This window comes from Leucoraja erinacea, chromosome 3 (genome assembly GCF_028641065.1).
Source record: "Leucoraja erinacea ecotype New England chromosome 3, Leri_hhj_1, whole genome shotgun sequence".
In the NCBI taxonomy this organism is placed as follows: domain Eukaryota; kingdom Metazoa; phylum Chordata; class Chondrichthyes; order Rajiformes; family Rajidae; genus Leucoraja; species Leucoraja erinaceus.
Window position 1 is genome coordinate 18,149,893 of NC_073379.1, and position 18,612 is coordinate 18,168,504.

Genomic DNA, 18,612 nt, shown 5'->3' on the forward strand with positions numbered 1-18,612 from the left:
GGAGTTTGCATGCTCTCTATGGGAGCAATGGTTTCCTCACACATCCCGAAGCCTTAAGAGTTTGTAGGTTAATTGACCTCTGTAAATTACCCCTCATATGTAAGGATAGGATGAGAAAGTGGGATGACATGGAGCTGCAGTAAAGTCTTGTTATGTTTGATCATAGTGGGGGTAGGGGGTGGGATGGTGTCCGTTATTGCCCATTGTCCACTATATGAGAGTAAGGGAGTACCATTGTGTAAGTGGTAGATACAAGCAGCTCCAGTTGTTGGTTGATACACAAAAGGATCGTGTGGAGTCAATGGGCGCGGCCTGCGGGCAGACGTGTACAGGCAAGGGTTGACGGGGGTGGCGGTGGCAGCAGGCGCAGCTTGGAAATGGCCGAAGAAGGTGTGTGTGGGCCGGCGGTGGCGGCAGTAGATCCGGCCTGGAAACGGCTTTTGCCGGGGCTGGCATGGGCTGTAAGTGGCTATAAGAGACAATGCAAGCCGGGGGCGACATCGGAAAACATCGGTCAGTCTGTCCACTGTAACAAAAATCCATTATAAAGAGAAGATAGGCACAACATGCTGGATTAACTCTCCGGGTCAGACCTCATCTTTGGAGAAAAGGAATAGGAGACCACACTGAGGTTGCTTGAAACTTGAGAAATCATGATTTCTAGAGCATTGATTTCTCTAACTTCAAGTAACCCCTGCATTCCCTCTCTCTCCATCTCTCCCCCACCCAGTCACACCAGCTTTAAATCGTCTTGTTGAGTCTCATTGGCTGTACTCGTTTTCACCGAGCACACAGCTAACAATGACCTGATTACTTTATCATCGTTACTTTTTTGCATATCTTTCATTCATTTGTTCTATATCTCGGGTGGCACGATGGCGCAGCTGTAGAGTTGCTGCCTTACAGCGCTTGCAGCGCCGGAGACCCGGGTTTGATCCCGACTACAGATGCTGTGTGTACGGAGTTTCCTCCGAGATCTTTGGTCTTTGTAGGTTAATTGGCGTTGATATATATGTAAATTGTCCCTAGTATGTGTATGATAGTGTTAATGTGCGGGGATCGCTGGATCGCTGGTCGGTGCGGACTTGGTGAGCCAAAGGGCCAGTTACCACGCTATATCTCTAAACTAAACTAAGTTAAACTATCTCTTTACATAACTGTCTATATATCTCATTTCCCTTTCCCCTGACTCTCAGACTGAAGAAGGGCCTCGACCTGAAACGTCACCTATTTCTTCTCTCCAGAGATGCTGCCTGACCCGCAGAGTTACTCCAGCATGTTGTGTCTCTCCTCCAGAGATACAGCCTGACCCGCTGAGTTACTCCAGCATTTTGTGTGTGTCTCCTGCAAAGCCCCTTTCCATTTATCCTCATGTATGCATCAAGCCTTCTGTTAAATGTGTCAGTGCTTTAACATGTGAGTCAGCCCAGCTCTGAGAAGCAGCACCACTTATCTCGTTTTAATGAGAAACCAGAAAAAAAAAAGCGTGCAGAAAGGGGCTCTGTAGGTGTTACCTCAGGGGATGTGACAGAATCGTGTGCGGCAGTGATGGTATCACCATGGCATGTTGCTTTACTTGCTCTTCCTGATGTCTTATTGGGAAAGGAGATGACAGAGGGCAGATGTTAAAGTGAAGGAGGAACAAAGAAAATAAACAAGGTAGGCAACGGCCGACACTTATCGCATGTTAATAGAATAAACGGCCGACACTGATCGCATGTTTGCACCTTAACAAAATTTATCTCTAAGATTCATGACTGCTCATTAGAGTGGAAAGTATGTTGAATAGGCGGCAAGGTGGCAGGATGGTAGAGTTGCTGCCTTGTAGCGCCAGAGACCTGGCTCGATCCCGACTATGGGTGCTGTCTGGATGGAGTTTGTACATTCTCCCCGTGACCACGAGGATTTTCTCCGAGATCCTCGGTTTCCTCCCACACTACAAAGACGTACAGATTTGTAGGGTAATTGGCTTGGTGTGAGAGTAAATTGTCCCTAGTGTGTGTAGGGGAGTGATAGAGTGATGAAACAGGCCCTTCGGCCCAACTTGCCCAAACCGGCCAACAATGTCCCAACTACACTAGTCCCACTTGCCTGCACTTGGTCCATATCCCTCCAAAGCTGTCCTATCCATGTACCTGTCTAACTGTTTCTTAAATGATGGGATAGTCCCAGCCTCAACTACCTCCTCTGGCAGCTTGTTCCATACACCCACCACACTTTGTGTGAAAATGCTGCCACTCAGATTCCTATTAAAACTTTTCCCCTTCACCTTGAACCTATGTCCTCTGGTCCTCGATTCCACGACTCTGGGCAAGAGGCTCTGTGCATCTACCCGATCTAATCCTCTCATGATTTTGTACACATCTAAATTATCGCCTCTATATGATCACCCCTCATCCTCCTGAGCTCCATGGAATAGAGACCCAGCCTACTCAACCTCTCCCTATAGCTCACAGCTTTATTCCTGGCAACATCCTCATAAATCTTTCCTGAACCCTTTCAAGTTTGACAAGGTCTTTCCTATAACATGATGCCCAGAACTGAACACAATATTTTAAATGTGGTCTCAACAACGTCTTATACAACTGTAACATGACCTCCCAACATCTATACCCAATATTCTGACTGATGAAGGCGAAAGTGCTAAAAGCCATTTTGACCACATTATTCACCTGCGGCTCAACCATCAAGGAACCATGCACCTGCACTCCTAGATCTCTCTACTCTACAACACTACCCAGAGGTCCACCATTTAATGTGTAGTTCTTGCCCTTGTTCGATGTCCCAAAATGCAACACCTTCTCTGTATTAAATTCAATCAACCATTCCTCCGCCCACCTGGCCAATCGATCCAGATCCTGCTGCAATCTTTCACAACCATCTTCACTATCTGCAAAACCACTCACTTTTGTATCATCAGCAAACATGCTAATCTTCCCCTATATGTTCTCATCCAAATCATTGACGTAGATGACAAACAGTAATGGGCCCAGCACTGAGGCCTGAGGCCCACCACTAGTCACAGGCCTCCAGTCCAAGAAGCAACATACCATGGAGCCAATTGTTTATCCATTCAGCTATCTCTCCTTGGATCCCATGTGATCTAACCTTCCAGAGCAGCCTACCATGCAAAACCTTGTTGAATGCCTTACTGAAATCCATGTACACAACATCTACAGCTCTGCCCTTATCAACCTTTTTGGTCACGCCTTCAAAAAAATCAATCAGATTTGTGAGACACGTACAAAGCCATGCTGACTATCCCTAATGAGCCCTTGCCTCATTAGGGATAGTCAAATTTGTCTACCTTCATATGCGACAGTATCTTCCGTACTTCTTCGACTATAACACTGACTGCTCGCAAGACACTCCCAGTGACTGCTCCAATTTCCTCCATCCTACTGTCTTTCTCCTTGGTAAATACAGAGGAGAAATACTCATTGAGGACCTTGCCTATCTCCTGTGGCTCCACACAGAGGTGACTGCTTTGATTCCAGAGAGGTCCCACTCTCTCTCTAGTTACCCTTTTCCCCCTTATGTATTTATAAAATCACTATCTGGGATTGTCCTTAATGCTACCTGCCAGAGCTATCTCCTGGCCCCTTTTTGCTCTTCTGATCTCCTTTTTCAGTTTATTCCTTAGTTCCCAAATCTCCTCCAGGGTTGCACTTGATCTCAGCTACCGATACCTGTCACATGCATCATCCTTGTTTTTGACCAACGCCTCAATTTTCCTCATCAGCCAAGCTTACTTACATTTTCCTGCTTTGCCCTTCACCCTAACGGGGATGTACATATCCTGAGCTTTTGTCAGCACACGTTTAAAAACATCCCACTTTGCCGATGTTCCTTTCCCCTCAAATAACCTGCTCCAGTGAACTTGAGCGATCTATCTTAAAACAAATCGATCTCACGTGTGGTGGCCTCCACAAACTGCTTAAGAAAACTCCTGAGCACTTTTGAGGGATTGCATCCCATTTAAACCGTTCTCACTATGATATTCCCAGTCTATATTGGGAAAGTTAAAATCCCCTACTACAACAACCTTATTTGACCTGCAGCTGTCTGCAATCTCCTGGCACGTTTATTCTTCTAATTCTACTTGACTATTTGGGGGTCTGTAGTACACCCCCAACAAGGTGATCATCCATTTTTTGTTTAAGAAAGAACTGCAGATGCTGGAAAAATCGAAGGTAGACAAAAATGCTGGAGAAACTCAGCGGGTGAGGCAGCATCTATGGAGCGAAGGAATAGGTGACGTTTTGGGTCACGACCCTTCTTCAGAAGACTCTGAATAAAACAAGGCCCAATTGTCCTTTCAACTGGAAACAGCCACTCCCATGCCAGTCCCTAGAGTTCTGGCTACACTTCACACCCACCACTCTCATCTTTGGACGTAGGGGACAGGGAAGGGCTGAAGATGTCCTAGTTGGGTTGCTCCTGGGCCTGGCCAAGCTGGCCATCCGCGAGTCACGGCGCCAGGCGGAAGAGGGCTCAGCCCGAGCCGGCTGCCTGCCCTTTTACCGATTTACGTCCATGCCTGCATGGTACCAGAGAGGGACTGCCCACTGTCCACGGGCACCCTGGCGGATTTTTTGGACCACTGGGAACTGCGGGTGGTGGAATATATCTTTAATAAGGATGGGATTACAGTTATTTGAACATTTAGTGTCTTAGATAATTTGGTGATTTTGTATTGTGGTGGGTGTGTTACCTCGGCTTTGGTTGGTAAATATTATTTTGTATCGAAAATTGAATAAACTATGTTTGATTTGAAAAAAAGAGTTGGCAAGATGGCCAAGTCAACATTAAGAGAGGCGCATAAAGTAACTCAGCGGGACAGGCTGCATCTCTGGAGAGAAGGAATGGGTGACGTTTCGGGTCGAGACCCTTTTTCAGACACAGTGACACAAAGGGTGGGACAGTGCCACAGTTAGTAAAACTACTGTCTCACAGCACCAAAGACCTCGATTCGACCCTGACCTTGGCTGCTGTGTGTGTGGTAGAGTTGCTGCCTTACAGCACTTTCAGCGCCAGAGGCCTGGATTCATTCATGACTACGGGTGCTGTCTGTACGGAGTTTGCACGTTCTCCCCGTGTCAGCGTGGGTTTTTCTCCGAGATCTTCTGTTTCCTTCCACACCCCAAAGACGTACAGATTTGTAGGTTAAATTGGCTTGGTATATGTAAAAATTGTTCCTCGTGGGTGTAGGATAGTATTAATGTCCGAGGACTCCGTGGGCTGAAGGGCCTGTTTCCTCCCTGTATCCCTAATCTAAACTGAACTAAACTAAACTAAACTAGTGTCAGTAAATCGCCCCTCGTGTGTAGGAAGTGGTATGTGAAAGTGGGATAACATAGCACTAGTGTGAATGGTGATCAGTGGTCGGCATGGACTCAGTGGGCTGAAGGGCCTGGTTCCAAGCTGCATTTCTAAACTAAGCTACCTGAAGCAGATTTTCACATTCTCCTTTTGGGATAAATTCTGCAAATTGGCTGTTATGTTTCCTCACATCACACAAAGCACTCCATGGCCTGTTAAGCATTAAAGAACATCCTGAGGTGGTGAAAGATAGCGCATAAATGCAAGTTCTCTCAAGTTCTTTGAGGGATTATCACGCAGACAAACAGAAAATAAATAGAAAAGTTTTCTTACATCCCTCAGCAGTCTCTTGTCAGAAGAGGTTGTGTATAAGTAATTGTTAAGACTACTGAATCATTATCGATTAAGGCAATGGAATGGAACTCCAGCAAGATATGAGAGTTCTTATTGTTTACATCTTAAGACCATGGGTTATTGAATCTGCCACCCTTGTGCTAATGTCTCTATGACGTATCACCAATGACATGCTGTTGTTTTGTGCAATAATACATCTTTGACTCAATTCAATGGCTGGAAAGAAAGACCCTATGGAAATCAATTTCATTGATTTTGTTTCCCCATTATTATTGTAATTATCACTCTGCTGTGAAAGCATTCTGTGCATCAAAGATACAGAATGACAAATAAGGCACATGCAGCTGCCTGTGTATTTGAAAAAAATAAAAGCTTTGGATCTGAAAAATGCTTTTTTGTTTAAGTTATTCATCTGCAGGACACATTGAATATCGTTGATTCCCTCTAGACCATGTCAGTGGTTAGAAATTACCTGTGTCATTGGGCTGGAGTCAAATGCTGTCCAGATCTGACGTGAATTGCATATTTAGTCTAGTGTAGTCTAGTTTAGGTTGGGTTGGAGTCATAGTCATAGAGTGATACAGTGTGGAAACAGGCCCTTCGGCCCAACTTACCCACACCGGCCAACATGCCCCAGCTACACTAGTTCCACCTGTCCACGTTTGGCAGTTTAGATTAGTTTGGTTTGTTGTCACGTGCACCAAGGTACAGTGATAAGCCTTTTTGTTGCCCGCTACCCAGATTATACATGATTACAGTCAAGCCATCCACTGTGTATAAAAACAGGATAAAGGGAATAATGTATACTGCAAGATGAAGTCCGATTAAAGATAGTCCGAGGATCTCCAACGAGGTAGATGGTACAACTCTCTAGCTGGAGATAGGATGGTTCAGTTGCCTGATGACAGCTGGGAAGAAACTGCCCCTGAATCTGGAGGTGTGCGTTTTCACACTTCTGTACCTCTTACCTGATGGGAGAGGGGAGAAGGCGGAGTGACTGGGGTGAGACTCATCCTTGATTATGCTGTTGGCCTTGCTGAGGAACCATGAAGTGTAGATGGTGTCAATAGAGGGAGATTGGTTTATGTGATGGTCTGGGTTGTGTCCGCAATTCTCTGCAATATTTTGTGGACAAATGTCTTCCACGGCACATCTGTAGAAGTTGGTGATTTCCTTGCTTGACAGACATTAATGGATCACATTGGTCTTAAAAAGCTCATGGTATGCAAGCAAAAACATTATTTCAGATAGACAAGAAGGCCTCCAACCCAAAATGTCATCTGTCCATTTCCATCTGCAGATGTTGCCTGACCCTCTAAGTTCTTCAATAGCCTAATAACAGTGGGGAAGAACTAGATCTGGTAGTTCGTGCTATCATGCTTCAGTATCTTCTGAATGAGGGAAGAGAGGAGAGGAAAGGATGACCAGGGTGTAAATGCTCCTTGATTATGTTGGCTTCTTTCCCTAGGTAGTGCGAAGTGTATGTACTGGAGTCAATGTAGGGAGGTTAGTTTGTGTGACGGACTGGGCTACATTTCTATGGTGTATCTGTAGAAGTTAGTAAGAGTGATCAGAAACATCCCCAGACACGTTCCACATATCTTGTCCTGCGGTTATAAGCTCAGCAAGATATATGCTATAGCACAGGGATGGCACGGTGGTGCAGCAGTAGAGTTGCTGCCTTACAGCACCAGAGATCCAGGTTTGATCCTGACCATAGGTGCTGTCTGTACGGAGTTCGTACGTTCTCCCTGTGATCACGTGGGTTTTCTCTGGGTGCTCTGATTTCCTGCCGCATTGGAAAGACGTACAGGTTTGTAGATTAATTAAATGCAGTAAATGGTCCCTCGTATAGGATAGAACTAGTGTAAGGGTGATCAGTGATTAGCGCGGACTCGGTGAGCCGAAGAGCTTGCTTTCATGCTGTATCTCTGAACTAAACTAAAGCTCAAACCGCTCCAATGTCTCTTCATGTCTCAGACAGTTCACAGCAAGATTCAGCACCATGGGCTCAATCTCACACGTGGATTTATGTATTAACCTCTTAGCAATTAGCAGCAGGTAAGCAATTCCTTGTCGCTCCTTTAATTTTTCTTTGATCCATTACTAGTTGGAAGACTCCAGTCTTTGACCAGTGCACAGGATGATGGGAAAGAAGAGAAGCGTGAGGGGGCAGTGGTAGAGGTGAGGGTCAGAGGCATTGAAAACTTAAAATGGCTCTGAACCTCCAACCTCGTGGGTTAACATATGATGAGCGTTTGTCAGCACTGGGCATGTGTTCGTTGGAGTTTAGAAGAATGAGGGGGGACCTCATTGAAACGTACAGAATAGTGAAACACTTCGATAGAGTGGATGTGGAGAGGTTGTTTCCACTAGTGGGAGAGTCTAGGACTGGAGGTCATAGCCCCAGAATTAAAGGACATTATTTTAGGAAGGAATTTCTTTAGTCAGAGGGTGGTGAATCTGTGGACTTCTTTGGCAGAGACTTGATTAGTACGGGTATCAGAGGTTATGGAGAGAAGGCAGGAGTTTGGAGGGAGAGATGGATCAGCCATGATTGGATGGCGGAATAGAAATGATTGGCCGAATGGCCTAATTCTGCTCCTATCCGTAATTACCTTATGACCTCTTGGAATGAGTGTTGCATCACAAGTCATGATGCATTAACTTCTGCAACCTACATAAGTGACTCGGATGAAGGCACCAAGGTACGATTGTTAAATTTGCTGATGACACAAAGATTGGAAGGCAACTTATGAAAGGAATATGGAGGCTACAAAGGGATACAGGTTAGGTGAGCATGCAAATAAATGGCAAACAGAATGTAATGAAGAAAATTGTGCTATTTTTTATTTTGATATTATGGGAAAAGTCCTTTCCATTAAATCTGCTGAAAAAGGATTTTTGGTATTGCCTAAACCTGCATCAGATTTGTCAAAAACATTTCCATCCACTCTGTCAGTAACTTTGCCCAGTGTAGGGTTCGAGGAGCAGGATGCCTTCACAGTGGTCACCACTCCATAGAACGGATATAATTGCACTGGAGAGGGTACAGAGATTCACCGGCATGATGACAGAGAGGGAACATATCATAAATGAGTGTAGACTGGATAAAATGGGGGGCTACAGTCAGAATCGGGCTGCAACCAGGTAAGGAATTGCAGTCAGGCAAGAAATAACAGTGGTCAGAAATTACAGTAAAATCAGGAATTGCAGTCAGAATGGTGGCTATGTTCAGATCAGGAATTACAGTCAGGATAGTGGCCATGTTCAGATCGGGAATTACAGTCAGGATAGTGGCCATGTTCAGATCATTACAGGAATTCAAGAATTACAGTCGGAATAGTGGTTATGTTCAGATCAGTAACCACAGTCGGAATAGTGGTTACGTTCAGTTTGGGAACTACAGTCGGAATAGGGGCTACAATCAGATCAGGAATTAGACAGGACTTGAATTACAGTTGTCCGGCCAGAAACGACAGTCAAGTCAGGAATTACAATTGGGAACAGGGAAAATAGTCAGGATATGAGTGGAGTAGGGAAATTAGCGTCATAACAGGGGCTCAGCTCCGTTCCAGAGGGTTCGGCAGCTAGTCCACAAGGGTGCAGAGAGAAAGTTTGTGTTGGAATTTTTCCTTCCTGGGAGGTGACAATTTCTGTAGCATTCCAAACTGGCAGGGGAGAGACTGTGATCAGAAAGACAGATCTCCCAAGGCAAGGCTATCCCATTGCACTTCGGGTGTGCTGACGCCTGCAATGTCACCAAATGCGGGATACTCGACTGCAACATTTGTGGTAGTGGGGGACTGCTTTCATGTAAAAAGAAAGGGCTGCATGGTGGCGCAGCGGTAGAGTTACTGCCTTACAGCTCTTGCAGCGCCGAGACACCAGTACGATCCCGACCACTGGTGCTGTCTGTACAGAGTTTGTACCATCTCCCCGTGACATGCGTGGGTAGATATGTAAAGGTATGTAGGTAAATTGGCTAGGTAAAATTGTAAAGTGTCCCTAGTGTGTGTAGGATAGTGTTAATGTGCAGAGATTGCTGGTTGGCACGGACCTAATGGACTGAAATGATTCCGCACGGTATCTCGAAAAAAAACCCAAAAATATATGTTTGCCAAAATGATTGGCTCATCGTTGACTTGTAACTACGAATTATGTGCCAATGAGCCAGTCAATTCAATGCCAATTAAATGTTGGCTTTGGCAGTGGTGGCTACATCCGAGGTTCAGAAATGATGTCCCCCTACTAAAGCTTGGCTATCATGTCAAATATACAAAGCTTGATTGAAAATGACAACAGGGTGGACAGGTATTAAGCATAGGGATAGGGCACCATGTGTGATGTTAGATTTTGGGATGTGTATGGATTGGTCTGGTAAATGAATATCTGTTGATATTTGATCCTAATAAGTGCAATGTACTGACCTGATAGACACCAGCTTTCCCCAGCAGGGTGAATCACTTAATGTGAGGACTTATATCCATGTACAGAAGTTATAGGAGTAGAATTAGGCCGTTCAGCCCATCGTGTCTTACTCCGCCATTCAATCATGGCTGATCTCTGCCTCCTAATCCCATTTTCCTGCCTTCTCCCCATAACGCTTGACACCCATTCAAATCAAGAATCTGTCTCTCGTTCTTAAAAAATATCCACTGAATTGGCCTCCACAGTCCTCTGTGGCAATGAGTTGCACAGATTAACTAGTCTTTGACGAAAGAAGTTCCTCCACACCTCCTTTCTAAAAGAGAGCCCTTTGTCCATTGTGAATGTGGCAATTGAGTTTTTTCCTTTTCCAGAAAGCATATATTTTTTGATGATGATGGTCTATGTAACTAATCATTTACTTCACTTAATTGGTTCTCTATTAAATACAAAGGTGGTGTGAGACAAGGTTCATTCTTCGACATAAATATGTTTTAGATAAATAATCTTCTAAAATCTGCTAGCTTATTTTCTAGTTTAATTTAGAGATGCAGCATGGAAACAGACCCTTCGACCCCAAACAGCGATCCCTACACATTAACACTATCCTACACACACTAGGGACAATTTACAATTTTATCGAAGCCAATTAACCTACAAACCTGTATGTCGTTGGAGTGTGGGAGGAAGCGGGAGATAACGGAGAAAACCTACGTGGGTCACGGGGAGAATGTACAAACTCCGGACAGACAGCACCCATTGTCAGGATTGAACCCGGGCCCCTGGCGCTGCAAGGCACCAACTCTACTGCTGCGCCACCTACTGCTTGTGAGGTTATTATTTTTTGTAAGTTATTCATTTAGTGGGTCTGGACATTGCTGAGAAGAACACAGAAGGTAGAACAGAATTGCAACTATTTGGCCCACAAAATGTTGGAGTAACTCAGCAGGACAGGCAGCATCTCTGGAGATATGTGTGTGCTATACATGATGCCCAGGACCATATCTTACCTACCTGCACTTAATCCATATCCCTCTATTCCCTGCATAGCCATATGCCTATCCAAAGTCTCTTTTTAATTGTATATTAATACAATACAATTTATTTGTTGTAATTGTATTGACAACAAATAAATTGTATTGTATTAATGTGACTATCGCATCTTAACCACCATCCCTGGCAGCACATTGCAAGCACCCTCCACACTCTATGTAAGATAACTTGCCCCAAACGCCATCTTACCTTAAAGCTATGCCCTCCAGTCCAATGTAGGCGAATACTAATCATATTATATGACAAGGTCAGCGAATAATATCCACCCGTAAAAGCGGCACAATGGTGCACCTGCAAGAGTTGCTGCCTCACAGCGCCAGAGACCCGGATTCAATCCAGATCTTGGGTACTGCCCGTGTGGAGTTTGCATGTTTTCCCCGTGACCACCTGGGTTTTTTCTGGGTGCTCTGCTTTCCACCCACACCACACCACACCTTGCGGGTTTGTAGGTGAATTGGCATCTGTAAATTCCCCCTAGTGTGAATGAGAAAATAGGATTATATCAAACTATTGTATACAGGTGAGCGATGTCTGTGTGGACTTGCTGAGACAAAGGGCCTGTTCCCATGCTGTATCTGTAAACTAAACTAATTGTTCTTTCAGAGGCATGGTGTGCCACCTATAAAATATTACCATCTTTCAAAATCATACTTTGGATTGGGGATTGTTTCCTCCCCACTTTAGATAATGTGTTATAAGATTCTGGCCATTCAGCTCATCAAGTCTGCTCTGCCATTCAATCATGGCAGATCTATCACTCCCTCATAACCCCATTCTCTTGCCTTCTCCCCATAACCCCTGACACCCGTACTAATCAAGAATCTATCTATCTCTGCCTTAAAAATATCCACTGACTTGGCCTCCATAGCCTTCTGTGGCAAAGAATTCACCACCCTCTGTCGATAGAAATTCCTCCTCATCTCCTTGATAAAGGAACGTACCTTTAATGCTGAGGCTATGACCTCTAGTCCAAGACTCACTCACTTGTGGAAACAACCCCTCCACATCCTATGGAGGTGGTAACTATATCTTGAGAGAATAACTAAGAAATCTACACTCCTTAGTGTACACAACAATGTCTGCTGGAAGATCGTGAAAAGATGTCATAAGGTCATAAGTCATAAGGTCATAAGTGATAGGCGTAGAATTAGACCTTTCGGCCTATCAAGTCTGCCATTCAATCATGGCTGATCTATATCTCCTTCCTAAAACCCATTCTCCTGCCTTCTCCCCATAACCCCTAACACCCATACTAATCAAGAATCTATCCATCTCTGCCTTAAAAATATCCACTGACGGCCTCCGTAAGCCTTCTGTGGCAAAGAATTCCACAGATTCCCCACCCTCTGACTAAATATCTGGGAAAGATGCAGCACTGTCCAAGTTTGCTTCCTCCCGGTGTTAAAAATCTACCCAGTTTTCTTCAAACAGAAGATCAAAAGATAATTCCAATTTATCAAGAAAAATGAAGCCATCTATGCACAATAAAGTGCCACCCTTGACATGTCTGCCAATATCATTTAGCTTCAATGTGTGATTGAGATGAAAGTGCTGAGTGCTGAAATCTTACTATGTGACACCAGATAAGTAAATAGCAATTCCTAAAGCTATTTCAAGTGCAACTCTCGATTAGCCTCTAATCTACTGGATAAGTTGCTTCATTAAAATGTTAATAAAAATAAGCACTCACGCAGGTATGGATGTGAACGAGGCTAATGCACAGAGTTCGTTAGAGCAGACTCCCTTCAACACCCATTTAATATTTGCCATTCTCCCTGAAAGACCTCAATGATACTGAAGTGTTGGATTTCACTCTTGATATGATTCCATAACATTCAGGCTAGTTATTCATTATGGGAGTGGCAGATAGGAGTTGTAGTTGGTTCAGGCTTTTGAGGCATTATAATGTTTTTTTTTATTGCGTTTCTTTGTGAATCAATATAGAGATGTTCAGATATGTAAAGCTGCAACTCTGTTGTGTTCACGATAACAATCCGTTCAAGGATTAACTCTGACAGGAAAAAATATATTGTTTCCGTTTCAGGGATTACCTGTCAGACCTCCACTTGACCTCTGCTTGACCTCTGCTTATCGATAATGAAAATTCCAAGAGAGAATACCATCATCAGCGTCTCCTTGTTAAAACACAAACAATTACCACGGGGTATTTTTTATCTATGGCAGTTCTCTTTTCTTGATTAATTGTGTGCATGGACAGAATATTTTTGTTTTAACAAGAAGGGTGATATTTTAATTTTGCCTCCAAAACAATTGGGGTTGGGCTAAAGGGAATGTTAATAATAATAATAATAATAATAATAATAATAATAATAATAATAATAATAATAATAATAATAATAATAATAATGTAATTTTAATAATGTTAAAATATTAAGAGCTCAAACTGGTTAACATTTGGTTCAATGGACACAGGGTGGTGGGCATTCAATCACTGCTCTAAATTGGGTCGATTGATTGATCGATTGATTGATCGATTGGTACTTTTTTGGCACATGTACTTGGTGCAAATAAATTCTTTGTTTTGCATACAATACACAAGTATGCAATGAGTATAGGGCATCGACAAAGTTACAAAATAATTCATAGAAAACATAGAAAATAGGTACAGGAGGAGGCCATTCGGCCCTTCGAGCCAGCACCGCCATTCATTGTGATCATGGCTGATCGTCCACAATCAATAACCCGTGCCTGCCTTCTCCCCACATCCCTTGATTCCACTAGCCCCTAGAGCTCTATCTAACTCTCTCTTAAATCCATCCAGTGATTTGGCCTCCACTGCCCTCTGTGGCAGCGAATTCCACAAATTCACAACTCTCTAGGTGAAAAAGTTTTTTCTCACCTCAGTCTTAAATGACCTCCCCTTTATTCTAAGACTGTGACCCCTAGTTCTGGACTCGCCCAACATTGGGAAATTTTTTCCTGCATCTAGCTTGTCCATTCCTTTTATAATTTTATATGTTTCTATAAGATCCCCCCTTGTCCTTCTAAACTCCAGTAATTACAAGCCTAGTCTTTTCAATCTTTCCTCATATGACAGTCGTGCCATCCCAGGGATCAATCTCGTGAACCAACGCTGCACTGCCTCAATCACAAGGATTCAATATAGTCCTGTTGGTCCCTCTGTCTTCCCACACCCCACCCCAGTACCTCGTTGTTCTCGGCGACCCTTCATGCTGGGTCCACCTTTTTATTCAGCACCATAGAACGGCCCCCCTCACTCTCCGACAGAGCCTATCACTCTCTAACGGCCCTCCTCACTCTCTGATGGTCCCCTTCACACTCTGAGCCAGTCTGAAGAAGGGTCCCGACCTGAAACGTCACCCATCCTTTTTCTCCAGAGATGCTGCCTGACCCGTTGAGTTAGTCCAGCACTTGGTGTCAATCTTTGGTACAAACCATCCTCTGCAGTTCTTTGTTTTCCCATCTTTTCATGAATTAGACACAAAAAGCTGGAGTAACTCCATAGGTGATGTTTTCGGTCAAGACCCTTCTTCAGATGTTGTCTATATGTCTCGTTTCCCTTTCCCCCGACTCTCAGTCTGAAGAAGGGTCTCGACCCGAAACGTCACCTATTCCTTTTTCTCCAAAGACACTGCCTGACCCACTGAGTTACTCCAGCTTTTTGTGTCAATCTTTGGTTTAAACCAGCATCTGGACTTCCTTCCGACATACTCCTGTTCTATAATTGTTCACTACAGCTTCTTGCTGCTTGGAGATGGCCATGCTACTCAGACTGTGTGGTGCCTAGCTTCCAAAAACCGCTGGCATAAGCTGATGAAATATTTGTATCATGTTCTTTTCATAATTTGATTCCACTGTACTGTTGCCAACCTAGCAGGGCAGCCAGCATGATAATCAGCACTGATGTACAGATGTCAAGGCTGATCCTTTATCTGGGGAACGTTAAACGTGCCACACAGCAATTCAGAATGACTCACTTGCAAACAATTAGGGCTTTGTTTGCTTGGCGTGGCACCTTTTACATAAAAAGATGGCTACTACTTGTGAATCTGGGTTCACCGATGATCTATACCCAAGGCTGCGATTCTCCTCTTCCAATCGTGACCAGAATTCTTATTCAGGAGCCAGCGTTCTTCCAAATATGCTTGCTTAATCTTTGGCAGCTGCATACCAAGGGGTGACAGATTGAGAGTGTCAATTAACACAAGACGCCGGCCATTCGGGTCATAGGCACAAGTGAATTATGTCGTTACATTACACGCGTGAAAGACGGTCTCTGGTGAGATTCCCCTATGTGTCGTCAGAGGTTCGAAATAACGTTCTGTTGCTACGATAGTGCTGTGCTTAAGCACTCCTCATGGGCCAGAGATTCTGCGCAGACAACTGTAAACAAACATTGCTACTTACGATCCTCTGGGCAAATAAGCAGAGACAATTACTGAGCTGCAAACAGAACATGTTTGACAAAAATATGTGTAAAAACTAGGAAGATCTTTGCAGATCAATCCAATTCTGAAAACAAAACTCGAATGAAAACTGGAATTGGAATTTTAATTTAATTTAATATCCGAGGTGTAAATTCTCCCCACATTTCCCCTATTTTAGGTTTCAGTAAGATCGCTATTTCCGAGCTAATGTAATTTAAGCGCTCCAGCTATTGTTTCACTTTTTTGAGCGTGCTATATATGCGATTGCAAAATGTTTGGAATTGATTGAAATATTAGGAAGCCGGCTAATGGGTAGGATTTTTTTATCTCAAGATTTATCTCAAAATTGATTTATTTGATCCGGGTTCCTGGAAAAGGTTGACCCAGGTTCCTGCCCAAATTTCAGATTTGCAGCTGGTTTTGTCAACTTCTCTAGAACCATCAATGTCAGTGTGACCACGGTCTACACCAGCCTCAGCAAGGGTCTGTTTTTGCGCTGCATTTGTAAAATCTCAAGTATAAAATCTAAACTAGCAGCAAATATTCATTCTCACTCCTGGTTTGCCTTGTGGATGGTGGAAAATATTTGAAGAGTCAGGTGAATCATTTTAGTTTAGTTTTGTTTAGAAATACAATGTGGAAACAAGCCCTGAGGCTCTCCAAGTCCACGCTGACCAGAGATCACTCGTACACTAGTTCGACCCTACACGCTGGGGAAAATTTACACAATCTAATTCATCTACAAACCTGCATGTCTTTGGAGTGTGGGAGGAAAACGGAGCACCCTGGGAAAACCCATATGGTCACAGAGAGAACGTACAGACTCCGTACAGACAGCGTCCGTAGACATGATCAATCGCAGGTCTCTGGAACTGTTAGGCAGTATCTCTAAAGTAAAGTAGCCTTTATTGTCATTCAGACCTTTCGGTCTGAACGAAATTTTGTTGCCTTGCAGTCATACATATAATAAAAATGCCAAAACACGCAACAAACACAAATTTAACATCCACCACAGTGAGTTCACCAGGCACCTCCTCACTGATGATGGAAGGCAAAAATCTTAAAGTCCTTGTCTCTTCCCTCCTTGTTCTCCCTCTGCTCCGAGGCGACCTGTGACCTCCCGACGCTGTCGTCCACCAGGCTCGTGGCCGATCCTCCGAGGTCAGGTCGCCGCTGGAACGCCACAGCTCCGATGTTGCCGCTGGAACGCCACAGTTCCGATGTCGGGTCGCCGCTGCCGCCGCTGCCGCTGGAACGCCACAGCTCTGATGTCGGGTCGCCGCCGCTGCTGCCGCTATAACGCCACAGCTCCGATGTTGCCACTGGAACGTCACAGCTCCGATGTCAGGTCACTGCCGCTGGAACGCCACAGCTCCGATGTTGCCGCTGGAATGCTGCCCCAGCTCCGAGGCCGCCAGCTCCACCATTAGGCCTCGGCGTAGACGGAGACGGACACAGGGGATATGACATGAGAAGTCGCATCCCTCCGAAGGAGGAGACCAAAAACACGTTTCTCCCCCCTACCCCCACCCCCCTCCCCCCACACCCATATACAACATAATAAAATAAAACCAAAAATTAACTAAAACAGAACAAAAGAACAAACAAAAAAAGAAAAAACAATGAACTGCAGGCGAGCCGCAGCTGCTAAGGCAGCGCCGCCATCTTAACCGCCACACTACTGTGCCACCCATGCCGTAAATTGCTCCAGAATATCGCGCCTCTATCTAACTTGCCTAACAAAGTTGTTCACATGGCTTATCCACTGGTCAATATTGTGAATGGTAGGAAGGACCTGCAGATGCTGGTTTGAACTGAAGATCGACACAAAATGCTGGAGTAACTCAGCGGGACAGGCGGCAGCGTCTCTGGAGAGAAGGAATGGGTGATGTTCCGGGCCGAGGCTCTTCTTCAGACTGATCCCTATGACTGAATCCAGACTGATTCAGACAAACTAGTAAGTTTGGTGATGGGAAGAATGGTGCTGCATGTAGGCAGAAGCTGGAACATTGTTTGTGTGGTGCTCGACGTTGATGGAAGATGAATACTCATTGACACATCCGAAGCCCAGCCTGATTGCACTGTAGCTCTTCCTGAATGCAGGCACGGAGGACTCCATTTCTTGAGGAGTTGCAAATGTAGCAGGGAATTGGGCAATCATCAGCTAACATCCACATTTCTGATCTGATGAACGAGGATTGTCTCCAACAAGGGCAGCATAGCTCTAAGGTGAGAGGGGCAAAGCTTAAAGGAGATAAGCGGGGCAGAGAGAGGGTGGTGTGTGACTGGAATGCATTGCCACGGGTTGTGGTTGAGGCAGGTATGATAGTGGCATTTAAGAGACTTTTGGATAGGCATATGTATATGCAGGGAGTGGACGCATATGGATTATGTGCTGGTAGATAAGAGAAGGTCTTGGCATTACGTTCAGCACAGACATTGTAGGCTAGAAGACCTGTTCTTGTGCTATACTGCTCTATGTTCTAAGGCTGCTGAAGATAGTTGGACCTACCACCCTGTGGATCATCCAGAGTGACTTAATTCAGCTCATCTCAGTTTAATTCCTTAACTATATCGATATAATTAAAAGTCGTATCTTGACCACTTCCTGTCTGCGCTGTACATTGATATTAGAAAAGAAACGTTACCAGATATTGCTATGATTTTTGGCCATCTTACTCACAGTCCTCCTCCGCTGATCAGGCCCCGAGGATTTTTCCCATCGACGAAAAATAAAAGTCATGAGTGTTTAAAAAGCCTTGAGATCCTCTCGCCTGTCAATCACCGCGATGAAGGTAACACCCCTTCCGGGGGTGGTGGGGGGGAGGGGTTGGGGGCGATGGAGAGGCCACAACTCTCATTCTGCTGTGAATCAACTGAACTGTGTCTGCAATATACTTGAATAAATGATTTGTTCCTATTGTTCACAATGTCCAGACTAGCCCTCTGTAAACCAATCCCTTTGGCCCACAACACCCACGTTAGTGCTCCAGACCCCCCCCCCCCCCTGGCCCGCAATATTGGAATTGGTGGAGAGGGGGAATAT

At 44.6% G+C, this 18,612-nt stretch overlaps 1 pseudogene; it reads left to right on the top strand.

Moving 5' to 3' along the window:
* Window positions 1-9,339: 9,339 nt before the first annotated feature.
* Window positions 9,340-9,491, top strand: LOC129695968 (U1 spliceosomal RNA; annotated as a pseudogene).
* Window positions 9,492-18,612: the final 9,121 nt, after the last annotated feature.